A 12,519-nucleotide genomic window follows, 5' to 3' on the forward strand; every position below is an offset into this window, starting at 1 on the left:
ACAATGGATTTTATAACGCACTTACCCAACTCTTTTGGACACACGGTTATATGGGTCATCTGTGATCGTCTCTCGAAGTTTTCTCATTTCCTTGCTCTCCCCACCAAGTTTACAGCCAAAGATCTTGCGATGCGTTTCTCGGTAGAAGTAGCACGTCTTCATGGAACCCCGAAATCCATCATCTCTGACCGCGACCCTTTATTTCTCAGTAATTTCTGGAGAGAGTTCTTCAAAATCCAAGGGACTACCCTGAAATACAGCACAGCATATCACCCCGAGACCGATGGTCAAACAGAAGTAGTGAATAGATCAGTGGGGACTTACCTTCGGTGCTTTACGAGTGATCAACCACGCAAATGGTATAAGTTTCTCCACCTCGCGGAATACTGGTTCAACACGTCTTTTCACTCAGCTATCCAGATGACACCTTTTAAAGCCTTGTATGGTCGCGAACCACCGAACATTCCGGACTATTTGTGCGAAACAGTGGATGACACCTCCTTGAGGGAATCTCTGCAAGAACGTAACACCATCGTGACACAGTTAAAAGCTAACATAAAGAAAAGCCAAGTCCAAATGGAGAAACAAGCTAATATGAAAAGAAGAGATTTCACCTTTCATCCCGGCGACTTGGTGTTGTTACGTTTACATCCCTACAGACAGCAAACTGTTAGTCGAAGGAGTTCACAAAAACTTGCCAAGCGTTTTTTTGGGCCATACAAAATCATAAAAAAAATTGGTGAAGTTGCTTACATGTTAGATCTTCCTTCATCTTCGAGGATCCACCCCGTTGTACACGTTTCTCTTCTCAGACCATACTTTAGTGAGGAAGGAAGCTCAACGTTCCGGCCATTGCCTTGTGATGCTGATCTGCGTTTTCAAGAAGCAGAATACGAAGTTGCTTTGAATGCAGAAGATAAGAGTTTAGAGAAACAAAAAGAGAGAGAAGAGAGGAGTTTGGATACATTCGGTACAAGGAGAAATAATTTATCTAAGTCTACAGACTTAACTCATGAGGCTTTAAGTGATACTTTGAAACTCCCCAACCACTCTGCAGTTTCACGTGCTAAAGCAAGTTTGAAAGTTGTGAGTTCCAACACTGGTACAGCTGTAGCCGCACCTACAACACATTCTGGCGCGACACGTGTCCTGCGGCCCCACGCCATCAAGACTTTTCCTCCATCCCAACACGCTAGGTCTTCACGTGACTTAACTTCTGCTGCACAATCTACTTTGCTTCCACAATCCACCGAATCTACAGCTGTAACCCACACTCCTTCACGGCACCCCACTTGCCCCGTATCCCTAGGCGACACGTGCCCCACCAACAAGCCACCAGCCAAGATGTTACCGTTCCCAGCTCCCCAACAAGTTCCAACGGCTACTAATTCCATGGATTTGGGTTCCCCATCCTCAAAACAATTTCCAGGCGGCCCAGTTCAAAAATGTATTATGGATCAGCCCACTATGAACCTTGAGGACAAGGTTCTTTTGGACCCATTGAGTATTGTTAGGAACCGGCCCATTAGAAACAAAAAGCCTTCTATTTTGCTCAAAGACTTTTATTATTAATTTAGGGGATGCTTTGTAGTATTTTATTATTACTATTCAGTATTTTATTATGTCTTATGCTGGCCCATGGCCCAATCCTTAGGTTAAACCCTAACTATATATTGTATGTTTCCTCTTGTTGGAGGCAATCAATGAAAATCTGAAAAGTTATTTCTTATGCTTTATCTTCTTATGCAATTTAGATCTTGGTAGCTTAGTGTAACCTAACAACAACAAAGCCTTTCATCTTTCTAATGTAAATGATACTTTTGTTTTGAAAATAGATGGAATTTAGTAGTGTTTTGACAACATCATATTTTGTAAATGACAAATCAATATTTATGCATTGCATTCATACTATTTATCAAGAAATGTGTTTTTTATTAGTTCAACTTTAGTTCAAATAGTCTCAATTATTTGGTGAGTTTGCTTTTTTGCTGTTCATTCTTAAGTAATATTGTCGTTGATTGATCTATACATCATGGGTTTTGGATGACTTGGTGAGACTTTAGCATGCTTCCAAGTTATATATCTTTAGTTTTACAAGCATGCTTCCAAGTTTGTATACACTGGGAAAAAGAATTCAAGCCATATGATTTGTCCATGAGAAGATTGGTTAATTTACTGATATTGATTTTCTTGGTATTCCTTATAGTGGTGAAAAAATGACAATCTCTAACTCCATAGAAGATTTGAAGTAATTGAAGTAATATATTTGTATAGAAGTGGGTAATTACTTATGAACATTCAATATTTAAAGGAATCAAGGATGAAAATTCTCTAAGGTTGTTACATATTCAATTCTGTAAATGGATGTAGTCGGCATATTAAATCAATGATTGGAGAATCTGAGTAGCTAATTTCTTTTTGCATATATGAAGAGTTAGCTATAAATTCCATTTTATTTGTGTCCATATATTGTAAAACAAGGCTTAGAATATTGATCTCTATATCTTATGGAACAAGACTCATTTTTGAACCTGATACATATAAAGTAATAAAATGCATTAAATTAACTTAATTGTTTGCTTAAAATTTACAATTTGTTACCATACTTATTTATTATACATAAATTATTAAATTATTATATTTAATGTATTTCCCACAACTATTAATAGTCACTATTCTCACTTTTTAAAGAAACTATTTCTGTAAAAACATATTTTAATATTTGATTGTTTTAGATATAAAATTTTCCTTATATCTTAAACTTTTAAAAGGTTGATATTTTGTAAGAAATTAAAAAATTAATATATAATTCATAATTTTACATACTATATTTCTAAATAGGTTTAAAACTATTAATTACCATTTCTTTTAAAATTTAAGAAAAAATATGCTATTAAAACTTTATTAATATTATTACATTTTTAAACAATAATAAATGTTTAGTGTTTGAAATAATTCATATTAAAAAAATGTAATTATGAAAAAATATGATGATGGATAAAAATTGATCTATATAAAAAAAATCAAATTCCAAAGCTTTTAATTACATTGGAATATATATATTTTAACATTTTTAATTAAGATGGAAAAATTCTATATATAAGTTCACTATTTTGATGAGTCATAATCAACTACTAAAAATATGAATAATTTAATTTTTCATTTTAAAACATATGGAATAAGTTCACTATTTTTCATTTTAAAAATGAATAATTTAGTTTTTCGTTGCAAAAGCATATGAATAACTTAGTTTTTCTCTCTAAAATATTTTCATTACATAAATTAAATTTATAGTTGCCTTCTTTATCTAAGACTTTTTATTTTTAATTTTATTTATTATACATAAATTATTAAATTTAATGTATTTCTCACAACTATTAATAGTCACTGCTATTCTCACTTTTTAAGGAAAATATCTCTGAAAAAACATAGTTTAATATTTGATTATTTTAGATATAAAGTTTTCCTTTTATCTTAAACTCTTAAAAAGTTGATATTTTTATAAGAAATTAAAAAATTAATATATAATGCTTAATATTACATACTATATTTCTAAATACGCTTAAAACTATTAATTACCATTTATTTTAAAATTGACAAAAAAATATGTTATTAAAATTTTATTATTATTATTATTATTACATTTTTTAAACAATAATAAATGTTTGGTGTTTGAAATAACTCATTTTAAAAATGGTAATCATGAAAAAAATATGATGATGAATAAAAATTGATCGATATAAAAAAAATCAGATTCCAAAGCTTTAAATTACATTGCAATATATATTTTAACATTTCTATGGAAAAATTCTATATATAAGTTCACTAATTTGATGTTGCTTTATATTAAGTCACTATATAAGTTATTTTTGATTAAATTGTAGAATATTTCTAACAAAATCGCATTAATATTAAAAACTTAATATTCTATTGGTCAAGTATATTAATCTAAAATTATTTTTATTTCTAATTTTATTTAGAAATTTAACAGTGGTAGATTGTTCATCGTAATGAAGGTTCCTGCAAGCATAGATCTACGGGTACATGTGAACGTATCTCTGAGATACAAAACGGGTAGACGTGAACGTATCTTTGAGATACAAACTATAGACTGTTTATTTTAATGTTCATCTTTTAAAATTTTTTTTGATGTTTTATATAAATTTACTACAGAATTCATTTTGACTAAATTGTAGAATCTTTTTAACAAAATTTGATTAACATTAAAGACTTAATACTCTCTTAGTCGAGTATATTAATCTAAGAGTTCTTTTAATTTCTCATTATAACAGCGGTATATTTTTCATCGTAATGAAGGTCCTTATTTTTTAAATCTTTCTTTTACTTTTGTTTTATATAAATGAAGTTAGAGAATCGGTTGTACAATTTATTTTAATTACGAATCAATGCTTTAAAGTTGGTGGATATTATTAACGTATATTTATAACTTTGTGGATTATAACCAATTGAAGAATGTATTTATACTTTTTAAATGATGATTTGATAGACGTGTAATATAAATCCATATGGAACTCGTGCGATAGCACGGGTTTTTTATTAGTGTTGGAATTAAAAATGAATAGTGGTTTTAATAAATTAAGTAAATAGATTAATCCATTGGTGTCAGCTTCTTATTTTCTCATAGTGTAAATAATGGACAATGATAATTACCAACGTGGCTTGATTCATGAAACAAAATTCTCTTAGTTTGTGACAATTATTATTATTATTATTATTATTATTATTATTATTATTATTATTATTATTATTATTATTATTATTATTATTATTATTATTATTATTATTATTATTATTATCTTAATTTTAATCTTATATATAAATGCAAGGTTGTCATGATGGCAATCCTAGCCATGTGTCATCATGATAACAACTATTGGCAACCTTTCACACATGTCACTCTAATATTAATAATAATTCTACTTTTTTTTAAAAATTGATTTTACATTAATAATTATTAATAAATCTTATATATAAATGCAAGGTTGTCATGATGACAACCCTAGCCATGTGGCATCATGATAATAACTCTTGACAACCTTTCACACATGTCACTCTAATATTAATCATAATTCTACTTTTTAAAAAAAAATTGATTTTACATTAATAATTATTAATAAAACTCTAATTATACAAACTCTATATTAAGATAAATAATAATAATTATTATAATATTTAATATATATATATATATATATATATATATAATTTAATAAATTGAAACTATATTAATAATTATTAAAAATATATGAAAAATATATAACATTCATCTTACAAGATAACAAAAATATATTTAAGAATTGAAGTAGCAAAAATATTATAAAAATAATAATTTTAAAATAGAACTATAGATTAACTGATATGACAGTTTAAAGTTTACAAATATTTTATTTTAATACTTTAACAATATAAAATAAAAACATTTTTTAATTTTTATATAATATTTTTTAATTTATTAATTCTTATATAATCCACTAACCTTATTAATCATCCAAAACTCATATATTATTAGGTCTATTTAACAATAATATTATAGTAATAACTATCATATTACTATGTCTTTTATATTGTAGTTATTTTTGGAAAAGTTATATCTCATGTGAATTTATACCAAGCCATCAATATTTTATTTGAAGGAGTATTATTATTTTTTAGTAGCGGTGAATTGGTCACTGCTCCATAAATGGTCTTTCTGAGTGCCTAAATAATTGATATTCAATTAATTCATTATAATAATAAATAAATAATTAGAGTAATATTTTCATCTCCCCTAACCCATATAAACTCCTTCATTTTTTTATAAGTTATCACTATTCTTCGGATAAGCTCATTCTTTTATTTCATTCTAAACTAGATATATGGCCCGTGCGTTACACGGGTTTGATTATAATTTTTAATTAAATAATTTATGTATAAAAATTATAATCATATAATTAAACATGTTTTAATCATATTAAATATAAAAAATATTATTTAATGGTATGAGAATCTTTAATAATTTATGTATAAAAAAATTTCAGTTATGCTTTTTAAATTTAAAAGATATATCATATTTACGTGAATAATGCAATATTATAAAAAAAATATTATATTAAATTATTTATTTAGATTATTTATGATTAATCATTAAATTAAATTCATAATATAAGAGTATATCAATCTAAATTTTAATTATTCATTTAGTGTTTACTCTATAATTTACAAAATCTAATAAATTTTTTATTCATTGTCAAATCTAAAAAAAAAAAATCATACATTTTCTAGATATTTTATTTTAAAATCATATTATATCTTACCATATTAATTTAAGTGTTTCTTAAACATTTAAATATTTTAACTTCTTAAATAATTTTTTATTTTTTACATTAAAATTATCCTCTTTTGTGTAAAACTACCATACCCAAAATACCATACCCAAAATACCATATCCTATTTTATTTACTCTATTATCCTATTTTTAAAACTAAGTTTTTTTAATTACTGAAAAACTACCATACCCAAAATAAATCAAGAAAAAAGAAAAATAAAATAAGATAAATATATACAATAAACATATTTTAAAACATTAATCAATAATTTCTTTACCTATAACATATTTTTTAAAGAATATTGTATGTATCTTTAATATATTTGCACATAAAAATATCCACTTTTTACACCATGGCATTGATCCCTTAAAATCCTTCCATTAAAATAAACTAAATAAAATAAAAATATTCTATCTTATTTCTCAATTTAAAAATTGTAATATACATATTAATATCATTAAAAAAATAGAGGTTAAATATTTGATTGATCGATGTAATAGTGACTTGAGCTTCCTATATCGACATAGATAATAAATTAATAGTCTTTTACGTCGCTAAAAAAAATAAGACATGTGTATAAAGTAAGAAATAGAAGAAAAACTATTCTACAATCTCGAAGAGTACTAAAAAAGTGAAAATATAAAACTAAAGTCACATATTTAAAACTCACAATGAGCATAAACATGTAGAACATTAAAAATAAATAAAATTATAATAGAAATTTCTTTATTCAAGGTCATCTCAAGCTCCTTTAACCATGTTTTGGTCTCCAATATAACTTTGTGGGATGAAGAGTGTTATCTGGAAAAAAAAATAGACTAATGATCTTTAATATTCATCTTTCATTCCTTAAACGAAACATCATATCAATATTTACATACCTGATTGTAACCTTCTCAATTAGATTCACTTCAACTATGAACTCAATCATATCTGATCAACAAAAAATATACAATATATTATACATGAAAATCGAATAATTGAATATGAGATTTAATAATAAAATAAACTTATCTAAAAAACCATAGAAAGAAAAAGAAACTAAAAACATAATAAAGTTATCATGGTGAAAATCATAGAAAATTATGAATTTGTGAAATGTATATCAAAGATATTGAGTAAATAATAATGTGAGTTTATGTAGAATTTTATAGGTGTGGGAGAATGCAAAGGAACATAAAATTTATTGGTATTTTAGGTGTAACGTTATTATAGTTATGACCTATCATTTTCTATATAAAATATGATAAATTAAATTGAGTATTATTATGTATTATAAAATTTTAATTCAATTGAAAAATAGATTATTTAAAAAAAAGTATATAAAATTGGAGAGAAATTTAAAAAGTTGTTTATATAAATAAAATATATATTAAATAAATGTTATTTTTTATTTAAAATTAATTGTAATGTAATGCTATATAATCTAACATTTTCCATTTATAAAATAATATTAAAAAAAATCATTTTTTAATGAAAATTTAAAAAATTGAACAATTTATAATTATAAAAAATATGAATAAGTAAAATTGAGTATTATATATTCTCAAAATAAAACTCTACTAAAAATATATTTTATTAATTAAGAAATTCTACAAAATAGAAAATCATTTCACTTTTACTTCATTCTATTTGTTTTTATTTTTTTTATAAAATAATTATTAACATATTTAATACTAATTTTTTAATTTCTGTCCATTATTACTATATATTAATTACAATTTCAATAACCATTAAAATGAGAATTATAGACAGTAAAATAAAAAATGGTGAGAATTAATGAAAATAGAATAAAAAATGTTGGGAATTAAAGTTATAAATGAGTGGTTATCTAATAAATCGAACCATTTAATAGATTGTTAAGAAAAAACTTTAAAAAGAGTAACGTTTAAAGAATAATGATAAATGAATTATGTAACTATAGAATAAAAAACGGTAAAAATTAAAGAAAGGAGAATAAAAACGGTGGGGATTAAAGTTATATAATGATTGATTTTATAAAATGGACCATTTAATAGATAATTAAGAAAAAATATTTTAAAAAAGTAACGTTTAAAGAATAATAATTTATTAATGTTGATAAATGAATTATGTAACTATATAATGTAATTTAAAAGTTCATTAATTTTATTGTGAAAATCTTAAAATTAGTCTACTATAAATTTATAAATAAGAAATAAATATATCCCAAACTTATATATTAAATTTAAATTTTATGATTTTTATTTCTATTTTATTAGATACCGTTAAAATTGGAATAGGAATGCAAATATTTTTATAAGTTATATTTTTCTAAATAAAAGTTAGAATTGGAATAGAAATATGATTATTATTATTATCATTATTGTTTTAATTAATATGATAATTATTATTCATAGTTTTATGATTATTATTATTATTAGTCATAATTCATTACTTAGTTATGATACATAAAATTAATAATAATAAATATATTTATTACTATTTTTTATTATTATTTATTTTTTATTCTTTTTTATTTTTTATTATTATTTGTGGTTTATATAAATATATATAATATATATATTAAATTAATGTTATTTTTTATTTAAAATTAATCGTAATGTAATGCCATATAATTAGAATTATAGAAAAAAATAAAAAATGGTATATTACAAATAAAGGTTAAAAATATATAAATATAAAAGCTTTTTTATCTAGTATTTTTATACTTTATAATTAGAATATACTTGAGATTTACAAATTATTAAATAATAAAATAATATTAAAAATATAAATTTAAAAATACATACATATAAAAAAATTATCTAATATTTGTATACTTTATAACTGGAATATATTTGAGAGTTACAAAATATTAAATAATAAAATATTATTTAAAAGTTCATTAATTTTATTGTGAAAAACTTAAAATTAGTCTACTATAAATTTATATCCCAAACTTATATATTAAATTTAGATTTTATAATTTTTATTTCTATTTTATTAGATACCATTAAAATTGGTATAGGAATGCAAATTTTTATAAGTTATATTTTTCTAAATTATAGTTAGAATTGGAATAGAAATATGATTATTATTATTATAATTATTATTATAATTATATTATTATTATTATTATTATTATTATTATTATTATTATTCATAGTTTTATGATTATTATTATTATTAGTCACAATTCATTACTTAGTTATGATACATAAAATTAATAATAATAAATATAATTATCTAATATTTTTATACTTTATAATTGAATATATTTGAGAGTTACAAAATATTAAATAATAAAATATTGTTATTATCATTACATGAGTAATTTGGAAGAATTTGAGTTAATGTAAAAATTAAATATAATTCTTATTATTATTATATTTAATTGATATATTTTTTATGGTAGAATTTTGTGATGATGACACATAAGCACGAGGCTATGATAACATGACACATAAGCAAATATTAGGGTTTTTGTCAAAAGTTGTCATCATGACAACTTTACATTTATATTAAGTAGATTATTAGTCACAATTCATTACTTAGTTATGATACATAAAATTAATAATAATAAATATAATTATCTAATATTTTATACTTTATAATTGAAATATATTTGAGAGTTACAAAATATTAAATAATAAAATATTGTTATTATCATTACATGAGTAATTTGGAAGAATTTGAGTTAATGTAAAAATTAAATATAATTCTTATTATTATTATATTTAATTGATATATTTTTTATGGTAGAATTTTGTGATGATGACACATAAGCACGAGGCTATGATAACATGACACATAAGCAAATATTAGGGTTTTTGTCAAAAGTTGTCATCATGACAACTTTATATTTATATTAAGTAGATTTTATTGTTATTGGCTCAGTCGTAATTATTTACTATTGTATACTATCTTAATTATTTGGGTTCACATCTTTTATGTTTTTTGATTTTATTTTTGTTTGCTAATTTTTTATTATGATTTTTGTAGGTACACATTTTGATGACAATTTAAAAAACAAGATGAATTGTGAAAAATAGTGGATTAAAATATGAATGTTATATTCAAGAGCACTCAAAAGAGATGATAATGATCTCTTTCACCATATTAAGAGGTCTTAGATTCGAATTCAGTCATAACCACAAACCAATGTTCATTTTTTTGAAAGTTTTGTTATCTTTTAGAATTCTCATTGATTTGAGGGATTAATCATTGTAGTTATCTCATGTTTTTTTCTATTATTTTCTTTTAGTTTTTTCCACTCATTCATTTTACCTTAAGATTTTTTATAGGTACAAATTTGAGATGATAATGATCTCTTTCACCTTAGTCTGAGGTCTTAGGTTTGCATTCAGTCATAACAACGAAACAATTTTCATTTTTTTTAAATGTTTTGTCATCTAATAAAAATCTCATCCATCTGAGGGATTAATAATTCTAGCTATCTCATGTTTTTTTCCTATTATTTTCTTAGTTTTTTTTTTCACTCATTCATTTAACATTATAATTTTTATAGTTACAAAATTTATAGATTAAAAACAATGTTATATTCAAGAGCACTTGCATGAGATGATAAAAATCTCTTTCAACTTCATCGTAGATTTTTTATTCAAAATCAATCCTAACCACACATCAATGTTAAATTTTTTGAAAAAATTTGATCATCGACTACAATATTGAATCAAGGGGTTAGTCCCTGAAGTTAACTTATGTTTTTTTTGTAGGTACGTATTTTGAAGACAATTTTTTTAAAAAATTAATCGTGAAAAATGGTGGATTAAAAGATGAACGTTATATTCAAGAGCACTTACATGATATGATAATGATCTCTTTCACCTTAGTTAGAGGTCTTAGGTTCGAATTCAATCATAATCACGAAACAATTTTCATTTTTTTTTGAATTTTTTGTCATCTAATAGAAATGTCATCGATTTGAGGGATTAGTCACTGTAATTATCCCATTTTTTCTTATTATTTTCTCTTAGTTTTTTTTTTCACTCATTCATTTTACCTTATAATTTTTTATAGGTACAAATTTTTATAGATTTAAAAAAAAAAAAGAATTATAAAAAAATGGATGTTATATTGAAGAATACTTGCATGATATAATAAAGATCTCTTTCAACATAATCGTATATTTTTTATTCAAAATAAATCCTAACCACACATCAATGTTAAATTTTTTGAGAAAATTTAATCATCTACTACAATATCGGATCAAAGGATTAGTCCCTGAAGTTAACTAACGTTTTTTTCTATTATTATTTTTCAATAATTCATTTTACCATTTAGTTTTTCTTTTTCAGTGATTACATTATTATTATAAAATATAATTATTTATCACGGACTAATATGTACTCCCCCCGTCCCAAATTATAAGAGAAAAAAACAAAATCACGCTTATTAAGAAAAGTAAAAACACATTTATTTGACTTATAATTTTCTTGAAATAAAGTGCTTTGGAAAATTATAAAAAAATTCTAATTGGTTGTAAGTTATGGAAATGATGAGAGAGAATGTAAGTTAAATGCAATTTGCATTTAATTTTATCTTGAAAGAAATAAAAGATGATTTTTTCTCTTATATTTTGGGACAAGAAAAATGCATTTTTTTCTCTTATATTTTGGGACGGAGGTAGTACTATATATAATTAATCAATAATCATGTAATTTTTTTTTTAACGTTCCACTATTACCCAACCTCTGCTATATATTTCTTCATGCTAGCATAAGAATTAAACTTTTGAATGTTAGGTTGAGACTATTTTAAGGTCATATCTTCATCTTCATTTTCTCTTATATTTTGTTTTCATTTCATTAAAAAAATCACATTATATCATAATAAAACTACGGTAATATTCTTTTCATCTTACTCGCACGCTTTTCCCTTTTTCAATCTATGTTTTACGTATTTTCTTACAATTGATATTTTTTTATATTAAAAATATGATTAACAAATTATTAAGAGAAAATTATACAAACTTACCCGTGCATCGCACGGGCAAACTACTAGTATATATAAATCAAAGGTTGTCATGATGGCAACCCTAGTCACTTGTTATCATGATAGCAGCTCTGGGTAAAATCCTAATTCAGTTATTTACTAATTTAATCCTACATTCAAAATAAATAATAATAATAATAATAAAAATAATAATAATAAATATATAATAATAATAATAAAAATATTTGGCGAACACTATTAATAATAATTATAATAA

The sequence above is a fragment of the Vicia villosa genome, linkage group LG7, assembly GCF_029867415.1.
Source record: "Vicia villosa cultivar HV-30 ecotype Madison, WI linkage group LG7, Vvil1.0, whole genome shotgun sequence".
Lineage (NCBI taxonomy): Eukaryota > Viridiplantae > Streptophyta > Magnoliopsida > Fabales > Fabaceae > Vicia > Vicia villosa.